Source organism: Agelaius phoeniceus, chromosome 2 (genome assembly GCF_051311805.1).
Source record: "Agelaius phoeniceus isolate bAgePho1 chromosome 2, bAgePho1.hap1, whole genome shotgun sequence".
NCBI lineage: Eukaryota > Metazoa > Chordata > Aves > Passeriformes > Icteridae > Agelaius > Agelaius phoeniceus.
The window spans coordinates 3399336-3424000 of NC_135266.1; positions in this window are offsets into that span (position 1 = coordinate 3399336).

The following is a 24665-nucleotide window of genomic DNA, read 5'->3' on the forward strand; positions in this document are numbered from 1 at the left end:
GATAAGTTTGATGGAGTTATGCTTTTGTTTCCATCTCTTTGGATGGCATCTGCTCTTCTTTTTAGCTTAAACACAAATGCTCAAAGACAGGATACAAATAGGGCTTGGACTAGATCATCTCCAGAGGTCCCTTCAACTCTAAATACTCTGTGCTTCTGTGATTTTGTGATTTTGTGATTTTGTGACTTCTCCAAGGGAGAAAACAGTTTTCCAAGCTGTTTCCAAAGATTTGCCATTTCAATCCAGCTAACAAGACCCATGGAAATGGATTTTCCAGGGGGAAATGTCCATATGTCCATCTGCCTCCCAGACTTTACATTTCCTAGAAGACTGATCAGAGCAAGCTCCTCCAAGAGCACGAGTGCCCGGTCCTGCCCTCGGTGCCAGTCTGGGTGAGCACAGAATAAAAAACAATCCCCAAAGCCCTGTCTAGTAGCCAGGCTCTCCATGTGACTACTCCCTCAGAGTGCCTTTGAGTCCTTCCCTCCTGGAGCCAGCGGCCAGTCAGACCTTGGCTGAACTGTTAATCCTTCCAGACAAAGAGGAAAGAACATCTTGTAAAGTTTTGTTGCTGTTGTTATTGTTAAAACGGACTAAGCACGGAGCAACTGGCCAAGCTATCTGGCAGAAGTGACCCGCAGAAAAGTCTTTCAGAAGGAAAAAAAATGATCTTTTCTGGAGATGGGACTAAGCTTCCCCAGGTCAGGGGCAAGAACTGCACTAATCCAGCTACTCCCAGTTGCAATATGGGTTGTTGAGCTGATTATTTCATCACAGTCCTCTGCAGGACTTTCCTCGGATTCTCCCTTTTTTGGCTGGGGAAAAAACAAAAGGTGCTTTGCTATTTGCACAGCCTGAGCCTGCTGGAGTCCTGCATGAGAAATACCAGTCACATGAAAAGTAGATGGGGCAGAATTTGGGTTGGAAATCACTCTGCTCTGGCCAGGGGCAGCTCTCCTGAAGCAGGGAAGGATGGGGCTCTGCCAGACCCTCCACAGGGAGCCAGGTTTGCCATGGAGGAGCTGGGATGTGGGTACAAGTGGGAGCCACGACCACATTAAGGCTGTTCTCCTTTAGAACAGGCAGGAACCATTGTGGGCAAGGGCTTCCTTCCCAGGTTAAGCCTCTGCAGAGGTTTGGAGTGGATGGATGGACAGACCCAGCCTGGCCTCTGCTCCTCTGGGTATTTCCCCATGGTGTGTTTTGTGTCCCGCTGCGGTCGGAGGCAGCAGCACCGAACTCAGAGAGTCCTTCAGCACAGCAAGGCCTCCTCTTCCAGAAGGGTCAGCCTTGGGTGTAATTTATGAGGGTTGTGGTAGCCCTGCTACCCTCTGGCTGCTTGTGATGAATTTTAAATCAAGTGAATATTTTGTGCTCGCTGGCGAAGGGGGGGAGGAATGATGGCAGGAAACAAATCGCTTCCTCTTGGTCATTCCTCTCGCCACAGCCACGCTATTTTTAACAAATCTTATTAAAAATTATACAACCCTGTGTTTTCTGGAATCTGTTTTATTGAGCAAGTACAAAACAAACCAAAGAGTGGAAAAATGCACCATTTGGAGCGGCTCCTTTTGCTGCAACTGATTTAGCAAAACAAGCCACAGGGGAACGCGAGCGGCTTTCTAGAGCTGCTTCCTGCGGCCATCCCTCCCTCTCCATGTGGAAGAGAGGAATATTTTACCAGCTGCATCACTTCATGCAATAGTAAATTATTCTAAGTGTGCTGGTCACCACAAAATACACTGTCTTGGGAGGTTATTCCCATTATCAGAGTTATTTGTTTAATTTCTTGCTGCAGCCAGCTTTAAACAGCGTCTTTTCCAAAAATATCGTCCAACCAATGGGTGTCTGCTTAGCAGAAGGGGCTGAAACTGAAAACAGACCCTCCAGATTTGGGCATTTCCTAGGTCAGGGTCAGCTGGGACAAGATTTTGATGGAGGGAAATTCTTCTTACAAATTACTTTCAAGATTCCTGGTGTCTAGTGTGTAACCATCTAGGAATTATTAATAAATTTGGAATTCTTAGGAGCAAATGTGAAAAATTGCTTTGTCTGCAGCTGTGTCTGGTGGCAAGAGGTGAAGCTGATGATTAGATAATCTTAGTATCAGCTGTCTGTTCACTCAGGTGTCTCACCCTCACTGCACTGGGCCATTCCTTACCACTCCTCACTTGCAAAGACTGAATTTTGTACTCAGAGATTTTGTATAAATGCAGAAGACATCAAAGTTGCAAACAAACGTAAATTTGGGCTCTGACTATTCCAAATATTTACATGCCTAACTTGAAATTATTTCAACAGGGTTTAGGTCCCAGAAGATCTTGATGAAGCTTTTCTGGATCAGAAATAAAACTTCAAGGTCACATTATCACAGGTATTGCTCTATGACACCCTTGGCACAAGAAAGGGATCCTCTTTTGAATTTGCTGTCCCCACCCACAAAATTTTTGTCTCCATTTGTGAAAGCACACTTTAGTGAGTTTGGCTTGGAGGAATCTCATTAAAGGTTTGGGAGATGGGGCAGGAATTTTCTATTTAATCTCTTATGTCTTATCACTACCAATAAGAGCAATGATGTTCATTATGATGGAGGGTTAAGTACTTGCCCTACTCATTTTGTTTAGGCTTCAAAAAAATTGCTAACAAGCCCATCAATTACTGATCTGGATCAGATACAATTATTATCCAATATAATCAAAAACAAAAGGTTCTGTATTCTTTGAGATCCACCAGCATGTATCTTGATATGTTCCTCCTGTTAACCCTAAAGTGGACGTCTTAAACAAGATATTTTATGAGATTTTAGACAAATGTCACTGTAATAATAAATGTATTTATTTATAAATATTTTATTAGCTATTAGAATAGCTTCAATCTCTTGATAATGAAAACATTTAGAACACCTTGCTCTCATATCTCTGAAGAAGTACCTCAGAAATCTCACCATGGCACCTGAACATTTTCAGCCCTGGGTAACAAATCTAAAGTAGAAGTTGTCCCATATTTCTCTCCCTGTGGGAATCACAGGTTGTGTGGCTTTTACTGGTTAGGGCTCATTTATTTTTATTTTAGGGATCAGAAGATGAAGTCATCTTAGATATTCAACCTTGTATTTTATCCAGAATGTTTTTTTCATTGGTTTCCTTGCCTACAGATCATTCCAGGAGATTTGTACCTCAATGTGAAACAGGTTATCTCTCAGAGATGTTTGCAATTTACAGTGACTTCAAGAGATAACAAAGCTGTTGGTTTGGGGTTTTTTGGGGATATTAAGCTTAATTATCGTGCTTGTTTCTTTTAGGTCACATCCTCAGGGTCACCTCTTCCAGGAGGTTGCTCCAACACCTGTGACAGCAGCAAACAGGGATCTGTCCTGCACTGGGGACCAGTGATTCCCTGGAATTGTGCCTACAGACTGCAGGAGCCTGGATCTGAGGTTAGCACCTGGATTAATCCTGAAGGAAATCCTGGAGGTCTTAAAATAAATAGCTCCTGTATGAAGACTTTCCCAAAATCTGAGATGCATTTAATGGTAAGAGGCCCAACATCTGCTGGGAGAGACTCATCCAAAGAACAAGGAAATTCTTGAATCCAGATGATCTGAAACCCAGGCTGAGCTTAAATGGAGCTCCTGGCCAGTGAGGATGTTTTGGGTAACTGAGGCCTCTCTGCTAACAAGGTGCTGACACTGACCTAACTGCAGGATGGAAGATAAAAAATGATAAAAAACCAATCAAACAAACAAAAAAAATGACAGAAGAAATAGCACCATACAGAGTTTCAAGCATGAGGCAGAAAAGTGATGAGCAATTCAGCAGGAAAACCTGTTTAATCTCCACCTAAAGGCTTGCTCAGGGGACCTGAGGGTTAGGAAGGAACAGTGGCCCTTGCAAAGGCCAAAGAGTGACAGCCCAGAGCAGAGGGACCCACACTGCTCATGGCACAGAGCCCACCAGAGTGAGGGAGCAGATCATCAGCCAAGGGAGAGCAGCAGCAGGCTCAGGCCCTAAATCCCCTTGGCTGGGACAGCTGCCTGCTACCAGCAAAGTCCAAGGAAAGGTCAGTGACTGAGGTCACTGGCAATTTTGGAATGACAGAAAACCCCATTTAACTCTTTGCAGGCTGTTACCACCAACATTTCTCCTAAGAAAATCCTCTTTTTGCTAATGCCACCTCTGCAGTTTGGGATAAAATTTCCCATCAGCCCAGAGGAGCACATGCTCACAGTGAGCAGAGGACACCCCTATCAAAATCTTGTCCCACTGTTCTTCTAGCCCCAAAACAAAGAAAATTTTTTAGTAATGTTTACTGGAACCAAAGGCTTTTGCTGCCTTTTTTGCATTTGGGGTATCCCAGGAGGGCTCCACACCTCACAGATGGAGTCCCTAACAGGATGCAGCAAAGGTAAACAGACAGAAAATGAGGAATAGCTTATTTAGCTGAAACTGAAGAAGGGCTGGAGGTCAGGAGGAAAGATCACTCAAGCTGGAGTACAGCCAGGACACCAAAGGCAGACCTTTAAAACCTGAGGGGGGAAACCCCAAACCTTTAAAACCTGAGGGGAGAAACCCCAAACCTTTAAGATCTTCATGAATGCAGTTGGGAGTCATTGGGACACACTCAGTTTCTCCTTTCTCCCTGACCTGTGGCAACTCCACAGCCAATGAAAAGAAAGTGGGGACTTCTAAATTGCTGTGGAACGTGATCCAAACTGCCCAGAGTCCTGCAGGTTCCATTTGTGCATCCCCCATGAGGGGTGACAGCAGGCTGGGGGTTCAACACAAGCAGGGTCTTCTTCATGAATCCTTTCCAAAATCTCCATAGGGATATACCCTGCAGGAAGACACAATTTCTCCCTGGCAGTGGCTGCTTATGAAAGCCTGATACATTTAATTCTGGGAAAAAAGGTGTCTTTGGGTTAAATAAAACAAAATAAAAACAGCCCACCTCAAAACCCTAGTTCCATGGTATATAGAAAACTGTGGGAACCCTGTTAAAAAGTGTCACTGTATTAAATTGTGCAGTTGGGTTTCCTTCTAATTTCTGTGTTCTTTTCTCCCAATTTAAAGTGAGGACAAGAATGTTTCTCAAACCAGCATTGTGCTGACATTCAACAATTCGGGATACACATCCTCGGAATTTTTATAAAGTGCAATTCTTAAATATTATTTTTCCAAAATGCTGCCCAGAGGAGCCATTCTGGCTGATCAAACAGCCCCTGGAACTGCAGTAAATGCTCACACAGCATTCCTGCAAACAGGGCCTCGTATGAAAACCAAACACCGCAGGGGCACTGTGAAACACCAGTTAGCACCTTTATAAAAGCCTGCTCCCGAGGTTAACTGCACTGCAGCCCTGGCAGATCACAGAACTGAGAGGCTTGTACGAGCACAGGGTGGAATTGTGTTAATTTGTCTCAGAGGGTGCAATTGCAATGGTCCTTTCTTGTCTTCAGAGGAATCCAGCTCGGAGACGATGCACGCCAGGAGGGTTTTTATGGGAACCTGCTTCGGCAGGGGGGTGCTCCTGCTTTCACACAGCTGCTCTTATGCCCTTCAATCTGCACAAGACTGTCTGAAGAGGAAATACAAAGGTCTACACTGAAATTTGCTCTGTGATCCAAGTGATCCAAGCGATGTTTTGTCCTTACGCCGCGTCGGGTCTTTGGCACGGCGAGATGTCTTTGCCTGCTTGGGAAAAGACAAGGCAAACAGTTAAAGGGCTGAAATCCACTCTGCTTCCTTCCTTTCTTGTGTTTTCTTTTGCCAGCCACACAATATTCTCTCAGAGAAATCTGCAAGCCATCAAGTGCAGCAGGCAGTGTTTGCTGGGAGCTGAGCCGTGTGTTTGGTGGGACCCTCCCCAGTGGGGTTTGGATTTCCTCCCCAGTGGGGTTTGGATTTCCTCTCCAGTGGGGTTGGGACCCTCTCTCCAGTGAGGTTTGGATCCCCTCCCCAGCAGGGCTGGGACCCCCCTGCAGTGCTGCACACACACAAAGTTCCTGCAGGGCAGGTGAACACAAGGCTCAGACTAATCCAGCAGCTTGAGGCTGCCAAAGGTGTGATCCCACTCCCAGACCTGCTCTGGAATGGGGCCTCAGAGCTGTTTTGTAGAGTGAGATTCTTTTTGTCTTTAAAGCAGGTCTGGAGTGTGATGGAGCCCAGAAATTAACCCTGCCCTGGGCTGGTCCCACAGCCTGGGCAGCAGGAGAGGGATTGGGATTGTGTCCCCACAGGTGATTCCCCACCTGCAGAGCTGCCCCAGGCCTGGGCCCAGCCCAGGGAGGAGCTGGAGCTGCTGCAGAGAGCCCAGAGGAGGCTCCAGGATGAGCAGAGGGATGGAGCAGCTCTGCTGGGAGGAAAGGCTGGCACAGCTGGGATTGTTCACCTGCACAGGAGAAGCTTTGGGCTGAGCTCAGGGTGGCCTTGCAGGGCCTGAAGGAGCCGACAAGAAAGATGGAAAGAGAATATTCACAAGGGCAGGGTGTGACAGGACACAGGGAGATGAGAAAAAGGGAAAGAGAGTAGGATTAGATGAAATATTAGGAAGAAATTCTTTACTATGAGGGTGGGCAGGCCCTGGCACAGGGTGCCCAGAGCAGCTGGGGCTGCCCCTGGATCCCTGGCAGTGCCCAAGGCCAGGTTGGACACTGGGGCTTGGAGCAGCCTGGCACAGTGGAAGGTGTCCCAGCTGATCTTTAATGTCCCTTTCAACTGAAACCATTCTATGATTCTGTAATTCCCTAATTCTGTGGGAATTCATAGCAGTAGTATGACCTTCTGCTCAGTGGTGACAGCCTGGGATAGCCTGGCATTGCCTTTGCTCCAAAATTCTCTCATTCCTTGTGGTCAGTGCACCAGCTCCCCTGGCACAGAGGTGGTCACACTCCAGCAATGAGGAACCCACAGAGTTCATGAAGGCTGAGGCAAAAGGAGGAGCTGACCCCAATTTTCATAGTCCAAGCAACATTTCCTAACCCCTGGAACATCATTCCCCTCAAGAATAAAACTCTGCCTCACATCATCCTCCTCTTTTCACCTTTATGGCCCCTCATCCTGGCAGGCTTTTGGGAACTTTCAATTTAAATGGGAACTCTGGAGTATCTCCTGCCCTTAGTAAATAACACACAAGCTGATAAATTGTTAAAAAAGCAGCGAGGCCTTGCCAAGAGGCTTCGATGGTGAGACATTTGTTTTTGGGAAAGCCTCTGCTCAGCCCAGGCCTCGTGCATGCTCAATCACACAGAGAAACATTCACTGCAGGATATATTTTTAGGCAGTTTTTCAAGTGGCAGATTTCCACAGGGGTACAGCACTTGTCCTGTGGTAATTAAGTGAACAGAAAATATGAGTCTGGAGCAGGCCTGGCTCATGGTGGAGGGAACGTGTTACACCCAAGTTCAGGAGAGGAGCAGGGGCTCTCTCTGTGTGGGCTGCACAAGACTGAGCACATTACACACAGATTTGGCCACCACCAGCAAGAAAGGCCTCGAGCTTCCCTCACACTGTGTAGCTTTCAGCTGAGCAGGATGCTGCTTGGCTGCTCCAAAAGAGGGGAATAAAACATGTAGGAGTCAATCACAGGTTGGATTTAAAAGGGGATTCGTGTGACAGCCAGGGAGCTGAGGGGTGGTGGAAAAGATGATGGGTACCACAGCTCCTGTGGAGCCAAGTTGCACAGATTGGAGTGTGACACATCTCCCAGCTTGGATCTGCAGTGACTCCAGGGCTGGAGGCTGCCCTTCCATCCATGAAAAGACTGGATAAAAAATCTGGATGTGGCACTGAGTTACCAGGGTTTAGTTGAGGTGTTGGGGCTGGGTTGGACTCGATGATCTTGAAGGTCTCTTCCTGTCGCAGACATCTTTCATGAAAAATCCTTTCTTAGGATTTTTCCTTGTGAGAAGCTGCAGTTTCAGCAACCAAAAGTAACCAATGGTTATCTGCTGCTGTGGAATGCAACAGGTAGACCTGTGATTGGTCTCCTGTGGATGTTTGGATTTACTGACCACTCATGGCAGAGCTGGCTCTTGCTCTGTCTGAGACACAGATCTTTGTTCATTCTTGTCTATTCTTAGCTTAGCTAGCTTCTGAAGAAACCTTTACCTTTCTATTTCTTTTTAGTACAGTCTTAATGTAACATATATCATAAAATAATAAATCAAGCCTTCTGATCATGGAGTCAACATTCTCGTCTCTTCTTCATCCTGAAAACCCTTGTGACCATGGTCACATCTTCCCACCAGGTCATTCTGTGAATTCTGTGATCCAGCACCTGCCAGGGCAGCCTCCACCTCCTCCTTTTGCTCTGAGTGTTGGTGGGGTTTTGGAACAAAACCAAGGGTGGCTGCTGAGGTGAGTCCTCCAGCAGGGAACCTCTGTCCCTCCCACTGCCCTCTCTCCCTGGCCTTGTGGATGGGGAGCCTGAGCATCCCAAAAATGCAGGCAGGGCTGGTGTCTTGCTCCTTAAAGCACATTTTGGAGTCACCAGGGATGGATTTCAGCAGGTACCAGAGGGCTCTGCTGAGTGAGAGGCTCACAGAACAGAATGGGAAGTTATCCACAGCAAAGGTTGGGGGTTTTGGCTGTTTTTTTAACAGGCAGAATGTTGTTAGCTTGGAAAGATCCTTCCCACACATCCTCACTCAAGACAGGGAAGAGTTGGAGTAGGAGTTTTAAAGGCAAACCAAGTGGAACTCAGCCTTTAAAAGCTGTGATTCTTGAAGAATTCTTGCCATTTTTTTTAGTTCCCTGGGCTAGTAAAGGGCCAGATGCAGCTTTAGCACCATTCCAGGGGCTTTGCTGAGTCCCTGGTGTGGCACTGGCCTGTCTCAAACACCGCACATCTGCTGTGTCCCCTACACAGGGACAATCCCCCACAGGATGGTGGGAGAAGTTTTCATCATGTCTTGACCAAGTTCAGTAATTTTACAACAATGTTCATGAGTTCAGTGATGCCGAGAGCTGCTGAAACTTCCACCTTGTCCTACCAGACACGTCCACTTTCTCTTTATTGATCAGAAGTTCTGCAGATTTATCTGGGTGTGTGTCCACAAAATGTGAGATAGACCAGCAGCCAGAAACTCGTTTTATAATTTGGTAATATTTTGAAATTGGGTAATATTTTTAAATAGTGAAAATTTCCCACCAAGTTGGGAAACTCCCCATCCCTGGAAATGTTCAAGGCCAGGCTGGATAGGGCTTTAAGAAACCTGGTCTAGAGGAAGGTTTTCTGCCCATGGCAGAGGGTGAAATGAGATGATCTTTAAGGTCCTTTCCAACCCAAACCTTTCTATGATTCCATGGTTATCACTTCATTTATATTTCTCCTCCTCAGACAAGTATTGTTTGGGATTAAGTATTTTCCTTCCTTATTCTTTATAGTCTTTTGTTCACTGCTAATTTTTCTTTTTTCTTTTAACTAACTGAGTCTTTAAAACATTTTACAAAGATGTTGAGAATATCATTTATCATTTATCACATCTGAGTATCATTTATTCCATTGTGCTTCAGTTTCATGATACACAGGACACATTTATCCAATTGACAGCTCTTCAGGTGAAATGTACCTGCCAAAACCAGAAAATTTCCTTTTCATTTCTAATTTCCTAATTCCATTTTCAGTATTTTACACACACACTGCTAGGATGATACTTTAAAAAAATAGAAACTAAAAGCCATCCTATCATAATTTGCATAAACAGAGGATATTTTCTAATTTCTTTAAGTTACATTGTTCAAATTCATGAGGCTGAGCTGTGAATAAATATTTTAATGTGTCCAAAAGTGAAAATGAATCCTACATAGACAGCATATACAGGATTATCTTCTCTTGCTGGTGCTGATGACTCCACTGGGAAGTTGTATGGGGCCTTTCTGTGTTCCTGAATTTTAAATGGCAAAACACAATCCCACTGCAGAATATTCCCATAAAATCATTTGATAGATAGTAACATAAAAATGAAATCCAGTCTGTTACAGCCTCTTACATAAAAACACAGAGACCAAATGAAGAGATCAGTGTTTGTTCCTCAGTTCTAGCCCTCAGGAATGATGCCACATCCTTAGCTCAGCTGCTGGGGGAGTATTCTATTGCTGAAAATATCCAACACACTGAAGAAACCTCCAGCTGCTGTTCTGCAGATTGATCAGATCACAAGTTGCCAGGGCAGAGAGAGAATGAAACCTAGAACCAAACTGCAGAAAGCACCTCTTCCCCCTCCGTGCCCTGCCAGGAGGGATTTTTTTGCCCCGTTGTTGTCACAGAAACGCTGCGCAACTCATCACTGCCCCACTTCCCAGAACTGCCATTCCAGACCCCTGGGGATCCCTGAATGATTCTTGCAGAGCTGCTGCAGGCAAGACACAGCCATGGATTGAGGAGAAATCCATGGAAACTGGATTTCTGTGCTGCTGTGCAGCATCTGCCCCCCGTGTGCTCCGTCCCACGGTCACCGCGCGGTCACTCGTGCGACACCGAGTTTACATCCCAGCCTGGCTGAGCAGAAATCTTGGCAGTGCTCAGAGACTTCCAGCCTTTCCAGGGTTAGACATCTATGCCATGCTGTTTCTTGTTTCAGCTCATTTGTTTTCTTTGCTGTGCTTGCAGCATTAAACTGCTGAGGAGTCCCTTATCGGCGGGATTATTCCCCCGTCAGGAGTGCAGGACATCAGCAGTGACTCCATGTCTGAAGTTCTCCTCTCTCACATTTACAAGGAGATTATAAGCATTTTATTTTATTCTGCCTCTCTTTTTTTTTTTTTTTTTTTGTGCTGGAACTGATTTATTTTGCTTACATTTCTCCCTGATAAATTTTCCTCCTGGTTTCCAGTGGGGATAGGTAAGGTTTTCCTCTGCCACCACTGCTCCTGCACTCTCCACTCCTGTGTCACACCCAATCTAGGCTCCACCTGATTTATTTCAGCCTTCAGCAGCAACAGGAGCTGAGCTCAGAGCAGATCTTTTGGGACAGAACCATGACTATTTCAGCATTAGTTAAAGGCCAAAGCTCTGGACTGCTAAGGATAAGCATTCCAACAACAGTCATGACAAATAAAGTGGCCAAGAATGTCTAAAAGGCCTTTTAAAATAACAGTTCTGAGCTCTGTCACTTGAATGACTGTGTTTAAAAGCTAAGATAGTTCGTAAAAATTATGCCCATAGTTGCTGAGCTATTTTGAAATATCCAACTGAATCCATGTCTGCAGAGGATTAAGGAGAGCTAAGGATTCACAAACTGGCTTCAAACTTGATCCAACTTGGCTTTTCTTATGTTAAATATAAGAGTGTCTCCAAACTCAGCTTGGCTCCAAAAAAGATCACAGTATAGGGAACCAGAAGTCACACATTTTCCCAGTCCTCTCAAATATCCAAGAAATATCCACAGAACTGGCATGAATGTGGAGCAGGTCCCAGCTGAAAATGAGAGGGAAGAAAGAGAATTAAATTCCCCAAACCCAACGTTGTGATACAGCTCAGAAACAAGCAAATCCAAACAGAAGGTTCTGCCAGTATAGAGTGAATATTAATGCCCCCATGTTTGTATTAAGATCTTGATATTGTAAACGTTGCTGTAAAACGTCCAAATGTGAGCAGATGTGGAGAATGGCTGCTAAAATGGTAAAAAAAAAAAAAAAGGATTTTCACCCAAGAAAACAGAAGAGTTTGGTTTGTTTACTGCACCAAAATTAGATCTAGGGAGTTAAGTGCCTTCTACAAGTAAATTAGAGAGGTGTTTGAGCTCCTGAAGCAAAGAATGGAGTTGTGAAAAAAGAAAACAAACACGAACCAGCCACAAGTAAATTTAACCAGGGAATTAGATTGCCAGTCATCTTCAAATAAGTTCTTATTATTCAGCTCTGGGATGGAAACTGAGCTGGAAATGGAGTTTTTGGTGGCTCTTAATCTTTCTGCAACATCAGGCAAAACCTGGTGACTCAGACAGTCTCTTTGGGCTCTATTTCACACAATCAGGCAAATAGAAAGAGAGAGAAAAAAAAAACCACTGAAGGGCAGACTGGAGAGCCCTAAATATTTTGAGCATTTATTTTGCTGAAGTCAAAGCATGGCATCAAAAAAAGCAAGAACCTGTGGCGTGGGCTGAGGCTGCTCCTGGCAGGTGAGGTGGGAAGAAAAAAATTCCAGTTCTGTCAGTGAAAAGATCTTGCACTCCCAGTAAGTAACTGAGGAGAGGAGAGAGGCTCAGGGAACAAGACTGAGGACATGGAAACTGTTCAGGCTCTACCTTAATAACAAAGAAGTCTTTAAGAATCCTTCTGCATGAATTAAAATCTCTGCACAAAATATGCCACATGCTTAAACAAACACTCTCTTATTTTTCTATATGGGTTTTTTTTTTCCCCTCTGCTGCACCTTAAAATAAGCAGTGGAGGAGTGGACTGTAATCTGGATTGAATGAGAGGGTTGCATTAGGGAAAATAGTGAATGTTCCCATTCTTGAGGCTGAGATTATTCATAGATGGAGGTAACAAGGGAAAGGGAATTAACTGCTTAATGCAGCTGCTCTGGGACTGGAAATTCTGCACCAGAAAATATCAAGCACACAGGAATATCATCTAGAATGCAAGCAAAGGCTGCCTGGTGTCTGAACAAAGCACACAAAGTGCAGAGTGTGCCCCAGTGCAATATTCCCAGGTGTGTGCCAGGAATCTGCTTACAGGGACAGAATATGGAAAACCCAACTCAAAACCCAAAAGCTCCTCCCCTCCCCAAGTGAGGCTGTGGGAGTAAGGGGAGTTCCTGGTCAGCCAGTTTGATTTTCAGCATCTCCAAGGAGGGAAAGTGCAAAATCCCCCAGGGCAACCTGTTCCCAGAGTTCTTCCCCACAACAGTACAAGTTTTTTTATGGTCAAGTTGAATTCCCTTTATTTCAGATGGTGCCCTTTGCCCTCTTATCCTTTTGCTGGGCACCAGGAATCTTTTGGGGTCATCCTCCAGCAGGAATTTATACACATGAATCAGATCCCCCTGGGCTTTCCCTCTTCCAGGCTAAGCAGTTCCAGCTCTCCCAGCCTCTCCTCTCAGATGCTCCAAACCCATACCCATCCTAGGGGCCCTAAAGAGCAGCTTTGTTCCCATATTTAGAGCAACTTTTAAAATGGTATGATAGGCATAACACTGATTTAAATTAGAAGATGGTGTGTCTTGTAATCCACTGTGTAATAAATGTTTGAGATTACACTGAGGTTTTGGGCTTGAAAGACACAACATGTATTTATGATTAAATGTTTCCTGTGTGTTAACCTGTCATTGAAGGAATAAATGTTCTCACAGGTATTTGAGTGAATCAAAACAGTATTCAAACTATTCAAATCAAAACAACATTCAAACTGTTGTTTTCCAGAGAAACTTGCCCCTCCACAACTCAGTGGAGGGATCCATTTCTTCCAAGAAATACAGGATTTACAATTAAAAGGTGTTAATAAATCTCTGCTCAATGTAATCTATAAGGAAGTGTTCCTTTCATTCTTTGAAGTTTCTTGAATAGGGTTAAAAGCACTTGTGCAGACATCACAGGGCCTGAAGGTAATATAAAATTTATTAATAGAATACAGGACAATTTCTGGCATCTGTGGGAATGCACATTAAGGGAGACAAGGATCTCATCCTTCATGTTTCTTACACATTTCTGCAAATGTATGAGGAAATTAACACAGAACAAAGCACAATGGTTTTGAGAGACCACAGTGACCAGATTTCAGGGCATCCTGAGCAGCTTCTGACAAAAACACCTGATGGATTTCTCAGAGTTGTCAAATTTAGCTCCAGAAATCAAAGCTTATTTAGTAAAAAAAAAAAATCCCAAAACAAAACAGGTGGGTTGAAAATTTTGGATAATGAGCTTTAGATGGCATCACTGGAGACATCACTTTGTATTTAGGAAGATTATAGCTTAATAACTTAAAACTTTATTGAGGTGCTTTGAGTCTGTACTGCTGTGGTAGTATAGATGGAAGCAAAGCCTGGATGGACACCCAGTGCTTCTCTCAAGCCCTTCACAATCTCTCATGCATTGGGATCCCAAGTCTGAGCGTTCCAGCATTAAAAATAGTAATAATAATAGTAATAGTAATAATAATAATAATAATAATAATACCTAGAAATCAAGCACACCTTTATCAAATTTGCAGGGAACCCCCGACAAGGGGAGAGAATGATGCATCTGACTCCATCTTATCAGAAGGCAAATTAATTACTTTAATATACTATATTATTCTATATTATATTACATCTATATTACATTACATCTAAACTGAATCTGCCAAGCACTCAACTCTGCACACACTGCACAGAATCTTGGGACTGTCAAGAGTCTCCATACACACACACACCTGGCCCTGACCAGCCAAGGAACCAAAACACCATCACTGTGGGTAAACAATCTCCATATTGCATTCTGCTTTGGCACAAACACAGGCACAGCAAATGATAAGAATTGTTTTTCCTTTCTCTGAGGTTCAGAGAATGTGAAACCCAGAAATATTCTGGGGAAGAATTGTGCCTTGCTTTTCTCTGCGAAGAGAAATGTGGCTATGCACCTTTAGGAGAAACTTGTTTGAAATCAATGGGGCAACCTAAAAGAGAAATGATTAGTAAATTTGAAAACTCCCTGATTAGTCAGAAGATGCAACAGAAATTCGTGTTCAGGAGAGTTCTGAAGGCCTTGTCTCTGTCACATACTGAGAAATCTGATGGAGCAAAACCAAACGGGGTCACGTTAGAAGGTGGGAAGCCCCTCCTATCCAGAAAGTAATGATGAAAAAAGAAACAAAGTTTTTTTTTTCTTTCACTGCATGTTACACATCTGAAAATCTGATCAACACATCCATCACCTTATTTCTGAGGAGCAGAAGCACACCTTTGCATCTTTCATGAGTAACAGTCACAAGAACCAGGCAGTTATTGTTATGATTGTAAGATGTACTCAAAAGTTTAGCCTTTTTGAATTTATTTAGGGTGGCCTTATAGACAGCCTCATTCAGAATTTTACAGAATGACCTTCTAATTCTGAAGGTAATTTAGATTTAATTTAAAGAAACCAGAAGGAATGACTTTGGAAAATTAACTACTGAATTCTTACACACTCAGATTCACTGTGGCATTGTAGAATCACATATTTGAGCAAGACCACAACTTCATATCTATGCACAGTCAAGTATCATATTTTTCTCTAAACTTGCCATTGCATATTTTAAGAAATGTCAAATAATATTGTTCTTCCTGTGAAGAGCTGCTGGCTGCCCAGTAGTAGTTAAAACAAGACTAGCACCTTATCACAGTTAGACAGAACACTGGAGTGAGTCAAAAGACCCAGGTTGGGTTTTTTCCCCTTTCTGACACTGAATATTGATCTGCAGTTTACTGAGTTTTGTGCTGCTGCATTTCCAATTATAACCTGGGAAAACTCTTTTCCCACCTCTGTAAGGGAATTTCTTCACAATAGATGGAAACTGTGACCTGAGGGCCGAGTGGTTTTATTCCACAGTGTATTTTATTCTATGATATGAGAGGACTGAACATTAAGAACTAAACTACTGCTCAGTCTATAACTGGTGGACAGAGATGAAAGCCTAATTTCCAATCCACAGAAAGCTTATTAAGTAAATTATAAAGGCTTACAAACTGATAGTTAATGTAGTGAAAGGTTAAAATGTTAATTTCCAACTTAATCTATCTTGATTTTTACTTCTCCCTTTTAACTTGTTTTCTGGCAGGGTGGGCAGGGGCTGGGATGGAATTCCCAGAGCAGCTGGGGCTGTCCCTGGATCCCTGGCAGTGCCCAAGGCCAGGTTGGACACTGGGGCTTGGAGCAGCCTGGGACAGTGGGAGGTGTCCCTGCCATGGCACTGGGTGATTTTTAAGGTCCCTTCCAACCCAAACCATTGTATGATTCTTTTCCTGCCATTCTGGTACTTCAGAGAGAAGAGGTTTATCCTTTACAGTTCTTGCCACCTGCCCAGAACACTTGCACCTTGGTGCCTGCATCGCTGTACAAAACTTTGCCCTGTCAGACCTCTGAGTTCTGCTATTCCTGGGGGAGATAAAGAAATCTGACACTGGCCCATAAATCACACAATAAATCACAGAGCTGCCCACAAAGCTTCTTATGTCTCAGCCTCCTTTATCCTCTAGTTTCCCCACCAGGAAGAACAGGAAGGAATGTGAACAGGACAACAGAAAATATTTAATCATGGATATGAAGTGGATGGAGCCTTTCCCCACAAACACATGTTCTACCTTTTCATTGCAGTACCCTCACGTTTAATTTATTCAATATTTAGCAAACATAGTCATTTTTATTTCCTTTCTCTGCTTTGATCACAGGACATCTTCAAAGAATACCCCACGTGCACCTCGAGTGCCTTCATTGAATTGCTCAGGTAACTCCTCACATGTGCTCACCAGGCTGGGGGAGCTTTTCTGCCATGAATCTTCTCATGGGAAAGAAAAACTGGGAAGTGGGAAATGAAGCCTTTTCTCCTGAGTGTGTACAATCAGGGACATCATGGGCACAACAGTCACAGAATCATTGAGGCTGGGAAAGCCCTCCGAGGTTATTGAGTCCCAGCTGTGCCTTGTCCCCAGCCCAGAGCTCTGAGTGCCACCTCCAGGCCTTCCTGGGACACCCCCAGGGATGGGGACTCCAAACCTCCCTGGGCAGCCCCTTCCAATGTTTAACAGCCTTTTCCATGCAGAAATCCCTCCTGAGATGAGGATAATGTGACACTGTAAAGGAGCACAGTGTGCTAGAGCAGGGCTGATTGCAAAGGCAGACTGAGGAGCTGCCTTCCTCAGCAGCCCAGAACGGTCCCCAAAGTGCCACTGCTCTTTAGATAACGTTGTGACAGGCATTTCACAAGTGACCCAGAATTTATGGGCTCACCGTGACACCATTACTCATGCTGAAAAGGCAGCACAGCCAGACCCCACCTCACCCCACCTCTCTCATTCTCACTCAGCTCTTTCCCTGCAGGTTTTGCAGAGAAAAAAAAAATCTGATTTAATGTTTTTCACCAGCAAATTTGGGAAAGAGATAAAAGCTGTAGGCTGTTCTAATGTTTTTTTAGAATTCCAGCGTTTAAAAAATGAGCATTTTAGGAGGTCCAGGAATTTTTTTCCCCCATCCATCTCAAGATCAACTACATTTGTCTGAAGGAATTTTAAAGGCAGCAGTGCTAAAGTTAAAAATATTGCCTTATCAGTTAGCTCCACACAAGCAATAGAGGAGTTGTCAGGACAATGTTAAAGGTTTTAATGATATGCCAAAGGCCCTTTGGGAGGACACAGACTCTCTAAATCTTTTTCTGAAAGCAATACCAAGTTACAAATTACCCACATCTCGTTCCTGTGTTCTCCTTTATCTCTTCCTCCACTCTTCCTCTATGATTGCTGTAGGTTTTGTATTTTTATTTTCTTTGTGGAGTTAAGCTCTGATCATACTTGATCCTAGACACATGAACTTCTTTCTGTGAAAGGGGAACACTTTTATAACCACAGCAACAAACTCCTTTGGGACAGGATTTATCTCGTTCCTTTTTATGGTGGTGAGGCTTTTTCCCCCTTTAATTACCCAACAGAAGAAAAGTTTCTCATCCTCTCCTCATCTTTATGTACTTTGCTTTCAACCACTTCCAGATGGAAGTGGTTGGAACAAATGGAACAAAATTTCACAGCTTCATGTAGCCACCTTCTCTTTTGGATTTGGACTGACCTGTGCTACACAGAATGTGCTACAGAGTTTGTACTGACCCCCAGTAGAAATGTCTTCTGCTGCAAGAGCTTCTTACAGAATTATTCTTTTCTCTATATTAAATTAGCTCTTCACAGATTCTGGTAAGACACCAGCTTTTCCAGACCTTGACTGTGGAGTGAGGTCTCAGATCTTATCTGTTCATTCCCACTGGGGCAGAAGGGCTGGAGAGCTGGGAAAGGCCCTGGGGGTGCTGGGGACAGGGGCTGGACACGAGCCCAGGGGTGCCCAGGGGGGCAAGAGGCCCCTGGCAGCTGGGCTGGATGAGGAATTGTGTGTGCAGCAGGAGCAGGGCAGGGATTGTCCCTCTGTGCTGGCTCTGAGAGCCCCTCCAGGGCTGGGCCCAGTTCTGCTCCTGCAGGAGAGCCCTGGAGGGGCTGGAGCGTGTCCAGGGCAGGGAACGGAGCTGGGCAGGGGCTGGAGAATCCCTGAGGGAGCTGGGCAGGGGCTGAGGCTGGAGCAAAGGAGGCTCAGGGGCCTTTGTGGCTCTGCACAAGTCCCTGCCAAGGAGGAGCTGAGGGAGCTGGGAAGGGGCTCAGCCTGGAGCTGCTTTCTGTCCTCCCCTGAACCCTGCCCTGCCACCCCCCTGCATCCCTGCTGGCACCAGCACTGCTTCTGCTGTGGGGTGCACTGGGATCCCAGGGAGACACCCACCTTCTGCTCTGCTCAGAATCATGGAATCCCTGAGGCTGGAAAAGCCCATGGAGTCCCAGCTGTACCCAATCCCCATCTTGTCCCCAGCCCAGAGCACTCAGTGCCACCTGCAGGGGACACCTGCAGGGCTGGGCACTGCAAAGCTCCCTGGGCAGCCCCTGCCAAGGCCTGAGCTCCCTTGCCATGGGCAAATTGCTGCTGCTGTCCAAGCTGAGCCAAGTGCAGGACCTGGCCCTGTTGATCCTCACAGCGTTGGCCTCAGCCCATGGATCAGGAGTGTCCAGATCTCTCTGCAGAGCCTCCCTGCCCTCACAGATCCTCACAACAGTGTTATCCATGAATTTCCTGAGGCTGTACCTGCTCTCATCCAGATCATCAGTAGAGGTGCTGAACCCAGGGCAATCCCAGTGTGACTGTGCTCCAGCTGGATGTGGCTCCATTCACCTCCATCACCCTCCTCTGTCACTGTGTGCAAGCCCTGCCTGGGGCAGGCCCAGTCGTGCTCTGGAGTTCCATTTCCCTTTTCTTTCCTAAACAATCACAACCAGGGAACCCCAGGCAGCCCAAAATCTCCTTAAAAGCTGAAAAGGCCGTGGCTGATCCACTGTAAGCCATGGTGGCACCAGCTCTGGCAGGTTTTGAGTGCTGTGAGTGGCGATTCCCAGCCCTTGGCATCTCTTGGCTGAAGAGGAGACACCAGCATGGACACAGCCCAGGAACTTCAGCCTGGGGAAAACATTTCTGGGGTGAAGAACTGACTGGCATTGAACACTGCAAAGCCCTTTGTGCAGCCAGGGAAATGTCAGGAGGAATTTTCTTTCCAGGGGAACGTGTGGGCCACACTTTGCAAACAGATCCTGCAGAGCAGAGAGGGACCCCAGGGAAGGGACCTTTGCTTTGTCTGCAGCAAACAGAAGCAAAACTCCACCTTTTTAGGGGAAGGTGAGTGTGCTGACATTAGAGGGGAAGCTCTCTCCCTCTGCACCATCTTCACCTGGCCTGGATTGCTGCAGCAAAGCCAGAGGTTGCAGCAAAACACATGGGATGAAAAATAAAATAGCTCATAACTCTGCAACAATCAGGAGGGAGTTTTAGCTCATTCTTCATCCCTTTCACGTGCTGTGTTGAAATATGAGGCCAAGAAGGAGGCCAAAAGACTTAAAAGGCCTATCATGAGGTAATTCAGCCACAAGCCCCGAGCTGGGGAGCACAATGATGGCAGTGTGCTCGCTGTTTGCATTGAACTTAAAATATCAGAGCCCCACAGACCCTAAAACACACAATTAAAAATGGAACAACTCCTCAGGGCCCAGAGATTACCCACATCTCCCCCTCTGAACACGTTTCACTCAAGTATCCTGTAAAATGGGTAATTGCTTGTGGCACCTGCACAACGTGGCTGTTGAGAAGGAACCCATGAAGGAATTCAGGGCACATCCCTGGGTTTGTGTCCTCCAGTGACCACCTCACAGGCCTGTGCTCTGTGCAAAAAACACCCCCTTAAATGCTTTTCCCAGCTGTGGGAGAGGCAGCAGAACATTGCCAGCCCATCCCATAGGAGAGCCAAATTGTCCAGCAGGACCCTACAAAGAAATTATTCCCAAAGTAAAGGGGGTTAAGAAATGGACTGCAAGTTGAGCAAGCACCTGCTCATGCATTTGTCTCCTCCTCGAGGCTCCCCAAAGGTGAGAGCAGAGCCCAGGAAAGCAGCAGGCAGTGATTTTCCTCTTGGCCACAGGACAAAGGTGGGTTTAAGTCACTTTTGTACCCCCACAACTTCCCTGAGCATTATGGACCAACCACCCCACGCTGCTGGAGAGGCTCTGGGTGACTTCAGGCATCTGGTGAAGATGGAATGGAGGCTGTGAAAGCCTTAAATCCAGCGTGAGACTGAAAGCCCAGGCCAGCTGAGCTCTAGGAAATCCCTGCTGGCAGCAGGTGGGCTCCAACAGGCAGGCACAGACCTGGCCTTTGCCAATTGCATGGTGTTTGTGGTACCCACAGGATGGAAAAGGTGTCCAAAAAATAAATGGAATTACACAGCAGCCCAGCCTGTTTGGACTCTCGCTTTCCAAGAGGGCTACCTGCCCCTAAAACATCTGTACAAAACTTCCCTGCTCTGTCTGACCCATCTGACTGAACAACAAACATAATTTTCTTATTTTACAGCCTTGATCCCATAATCATCATTACTGTGGTTTTTATACCTGCAGGATCAGACTGGAAAGTCAAAAATGAAATTAAAAATCATCTGCAGTAATTTCACTGCCCTGCTCAACTGAATCATGAAGGATAGGCAAAAATATGGCATTTTTGGAGTGGCTAAATACACACAGAAGAATTTTGGATCACAGAATCATCAGATGATCTGCAAGATCATCCAGTCCCACCATCACCTCAGCACCACCACCATCATCCCTAAACTATATCCCCAGGATATTAAATAAAGATCAAAACACAGACCAATTTAAAAACTGGGAACTCTGTCCTAAATTATTAGCATAGATGAATAATCACAGTTTTCAAAGTGAAAAAATTAAATTATTCATGCCCCATAATGGTGATTAAATCCTTCTCAAGTGCCTGTCATTTTAGCTGCTGTCTTCAAATTTTGGTTCTCAACAGCTGAAAACAAGAGAAAGGGGTGTTAGAAATAGCACAAGACTGGCTTGGATTTTCTTGTAGTAATGGGAAAAAGTTCATTTAAAGATAAAATCTGAGCGTGGAGACAGAAACTGGCTCAACCAGACGGTGGCACTATAAGCACTTGCTATCATGAGGGCAGTAGAAATAGGGAAAAATTATAAAATAACTGAATAAATAATTAAAAAAAAAAACCAAAAAACAAAACCAAACCAGGATAACAACGGTTTACACCACTGCATATTTTAATTTATGAGAGATCTTTGCATAAGTGATGGCTAAATATAAATGAATTGCCAAACCTTTAGCTGAATGAACGGTATGTGAATAGAAACAGAGTGAGAGTGTCCTATGACTTCTTTAAAAAAGCTTTTGAAACAAAAGCCAAACCCTCAAATAGCAGGGAAGGATCCCAGTGGATGACCTCACTCATCACACCAGTAACACCAGCATGTGGATCTCAAAATGTATCAAAATAAATCAGACATGAAGCACCGAGCTCAACACCACACTGAAGCACAAATGTCACAAATGCAGGAGGAAAGTCTGACTGCTCTGCTGGCACTGGCACCTTTGTGGCCAAGATTTCCCCTTTAAGGTCACATCAAAAAGTTCAGGGCCTGACTTTTAACAGAAGTGTGAATTTGTGTGCAGGGGCAGAGCTGTGGCTGCTTCACAGGGAAAATCAACCCCAAAATGAGTCTGAAGGTGCTCTGCTGTAGGAGGGAAAGAGGAAGCATGAAGCCCTCTAGACATCACCCTACTCAAATTCCCTGGCTAACAACAGAGTTTCCTAACAATTTGTTCCTCCTTTAATTACATTTTCCACCATTTCTCTATAGATTTTTTTGCCTTCCTTCTTGCCGCACTTTTTAGGATTGTTCCTTTTTAAGAACTCTCTTTCTCTTTTCAGGTTAATCTCTGAAAAGTTCTATTTTACCATTCTTGTGGAAAATGGAAAATACCAATTGTTGCTGGCCATCATTGCCCCTCTTCCCTGACATCAACAAATGACAAATTCATAACTACTCCTTTAAATTAATTGATTTCAGAGGGTTTTCCAAATGAATCCTGCACCATTGCTGGTTTACAGATGGGGCAACATGAGAGAACTCAGAGCAACAACAATGATCCTGCAAACACTTGTTCATATAAAGAACTTTATGAGATCTTTTGATGTGGCTGCTTAGATATCTCAAGTTGCTTGTGTGCCAAAGTGTTTGAGGACCAAGCCCTCATCCACTCACAGCAGCTGCAAGTGGCTGCTCTTCTCCTTCTTCAACTGCCTTGATAAAAATTGTCATTTTCAAGCAAAACATTGGTTTTAGCAGTAGCTCCTCAGAATGGGAAGAAGGGGGAGGGAAGTAGTAATAAAATCCAAAGGTGCAGTAAAAAGAAACCATTCTGATTTGAAAAATGGTCCAGATTAAAAAGAAATACAAAATCTTCCTTTTTTTTTTTTCTTTAATCATGAAGAAAACCATACAGTCAAAATTTCCATGGCCTTTCTCATGTTGAAATGTCAAAAATTGGGTTGCCAAACACAATTTGAAGTTTGGTAACAGCAACAGCCTGTTTGAGGTTACACAGATTTCAACATGTGACATTTCAGCTACAGAGTTATGAGACTAGTGTCAGGACTAATATCACTATATAAATATGGACATTTTTATATAAATATATAATTTTTCTCAATTACATGAAGTTACTTTTTTTTCATTGCAAAATCACCGTTATTCACTGTTTTGAAAATAACCAAACTCCAGAGGGCCAACTTTCTTTTTTTTTTTTTTTTTAATCCTGGACTAATGGACACATGGTAGGTTACCTTGGCTTAGATTTACAAGAAGTAAAATTATTGCTGCTTTCTGTTCCCTCTCTGAAATGAAAATGCTCTGAACCAAGATGAGGGAAAGCACAAATATTTGAAAAAAAAATATATAGATATGTGTGTGTGTCTATATCTATGTACATGAACATATGAACACACACTTTATTTCTTTGTTAGATTTTCCTTCCTAGAATGCAAAGAAAGCTGAGGATATGTCTCACAGTGAATAATCAGACTGACTAAGTGCTTCCTTGAGGAAACCAAAAGGAGGAAATGTAACCATGGTCTGCTTCTTGCTTTTCTCAGGAAAAAAAAAAAAAAATTACTTCTTGTTTCCCAGTGAAGTAAAAAAAAAAAACAGAGACAAATGCCCCATCCTCATGGGGACATGAGCTCACTTTTGTACACTTCAACATGTTACTCACTCCCTCTGGGTTCCTCTTGTTTGATGGCTGATCTTGCTCAACTTAGGGAAAATAAATTCAGAGAGGCTTCATCAGGCTGGCAGAGCAGGAGGGAAACAGGTTCCCCTTACTCTGATACTCTACTGCTCCTTGAGCCAGAGCACTCAACAGGAGCCATCAGAAATCCCACAGGAGAGGCTCCATTGATTTAAGATTTAACTTAGATTTAACTTTTCTATTTTTCAGGCTCTGTGCTGCTTTAGTCTGTGGGGCTGGGTTCATATCAGGGGATGGTGAGCTCTGTGCACAGAGCAGGGAGACAAAACAATTCCTGCTGCAGCTGGGCACCAAGGACAAATGATCCAAATCTCAGCCCCAGAGCACAAACCCCGTGGGCTGGAGAGAGAAAAACAAGCAGGGTGGGACTGCAGGGGCTAAAGCTGGGATGGGACAATGAACTGCAAGATGCAAATGGAGCAGAACTGATCCCAGGGACAGAGCCCGTGCCCGGCCGTGCATTTTGGGGCCATTTTGGTTCATCTTGGGTGCAGCCCTGGCTGGGCTCTGGTGCTGCCCAAGGTGCATCCATGGAGGAGATGCTTTGAATAAATCCCTGCTTTATTCCTTAGCTCTGTCCAGCCTCTGCTCTGGGGCAGCCTGCACAAGGCATCACCATCATCACACTGGGGAAAATGAGGAATTCATGTCCTCAGAACTTGGGGATGTCCTGCAGCCCCTCAGAGCTCCTTGTGCAGCAATGCACCCCCAAACCCCTTTGATTTAATGCACAGGTTAAGTCTTTTTTGTGTCCAGCTCATTTCACAAAATCCCAGAATCATTTAGGTTGGAAAAATCCTCCAAGGTTGTCGAGTCCAACCTTTGACTTTTTCCATCTCCTTAAATTCTCTGCCACATCTTTTCTCTTTCCTAGCAGTGATCTGATGAAAATTGGAGCCCATAAGGAAGAATCACACAGGGCTCTGGTTCTTTTCATAGAATCATAGAATTCTTAAGGTTGGGAAAGACTTTTAATATCATCAAATCCAACAGCACCTCAACCCAGCAGCACCACCACATTCACCATAAAACCACGTCCTCAAATGCCACATCCACACATTTTTTGAACACTTCCAGGGATGGTGACCTCCATTTGCTAGGACTGCAGTGAAGATATTTAGGAATATGTGGTCCCTTGCAACCTGTGTTTCTGTGATCACAGAATTAAACCAAGGTTTGCTCTGTCAGCCAAGCCTGCTCACCTGTCTGATCTTCCCTGAAGGATTCCCTGTGCTCTCACTGCTGGCAGGAGCAAGATCTGCCCCCAGGTGAGACCACTGGCTGCACCCTGCCAGGCTTCTACTGT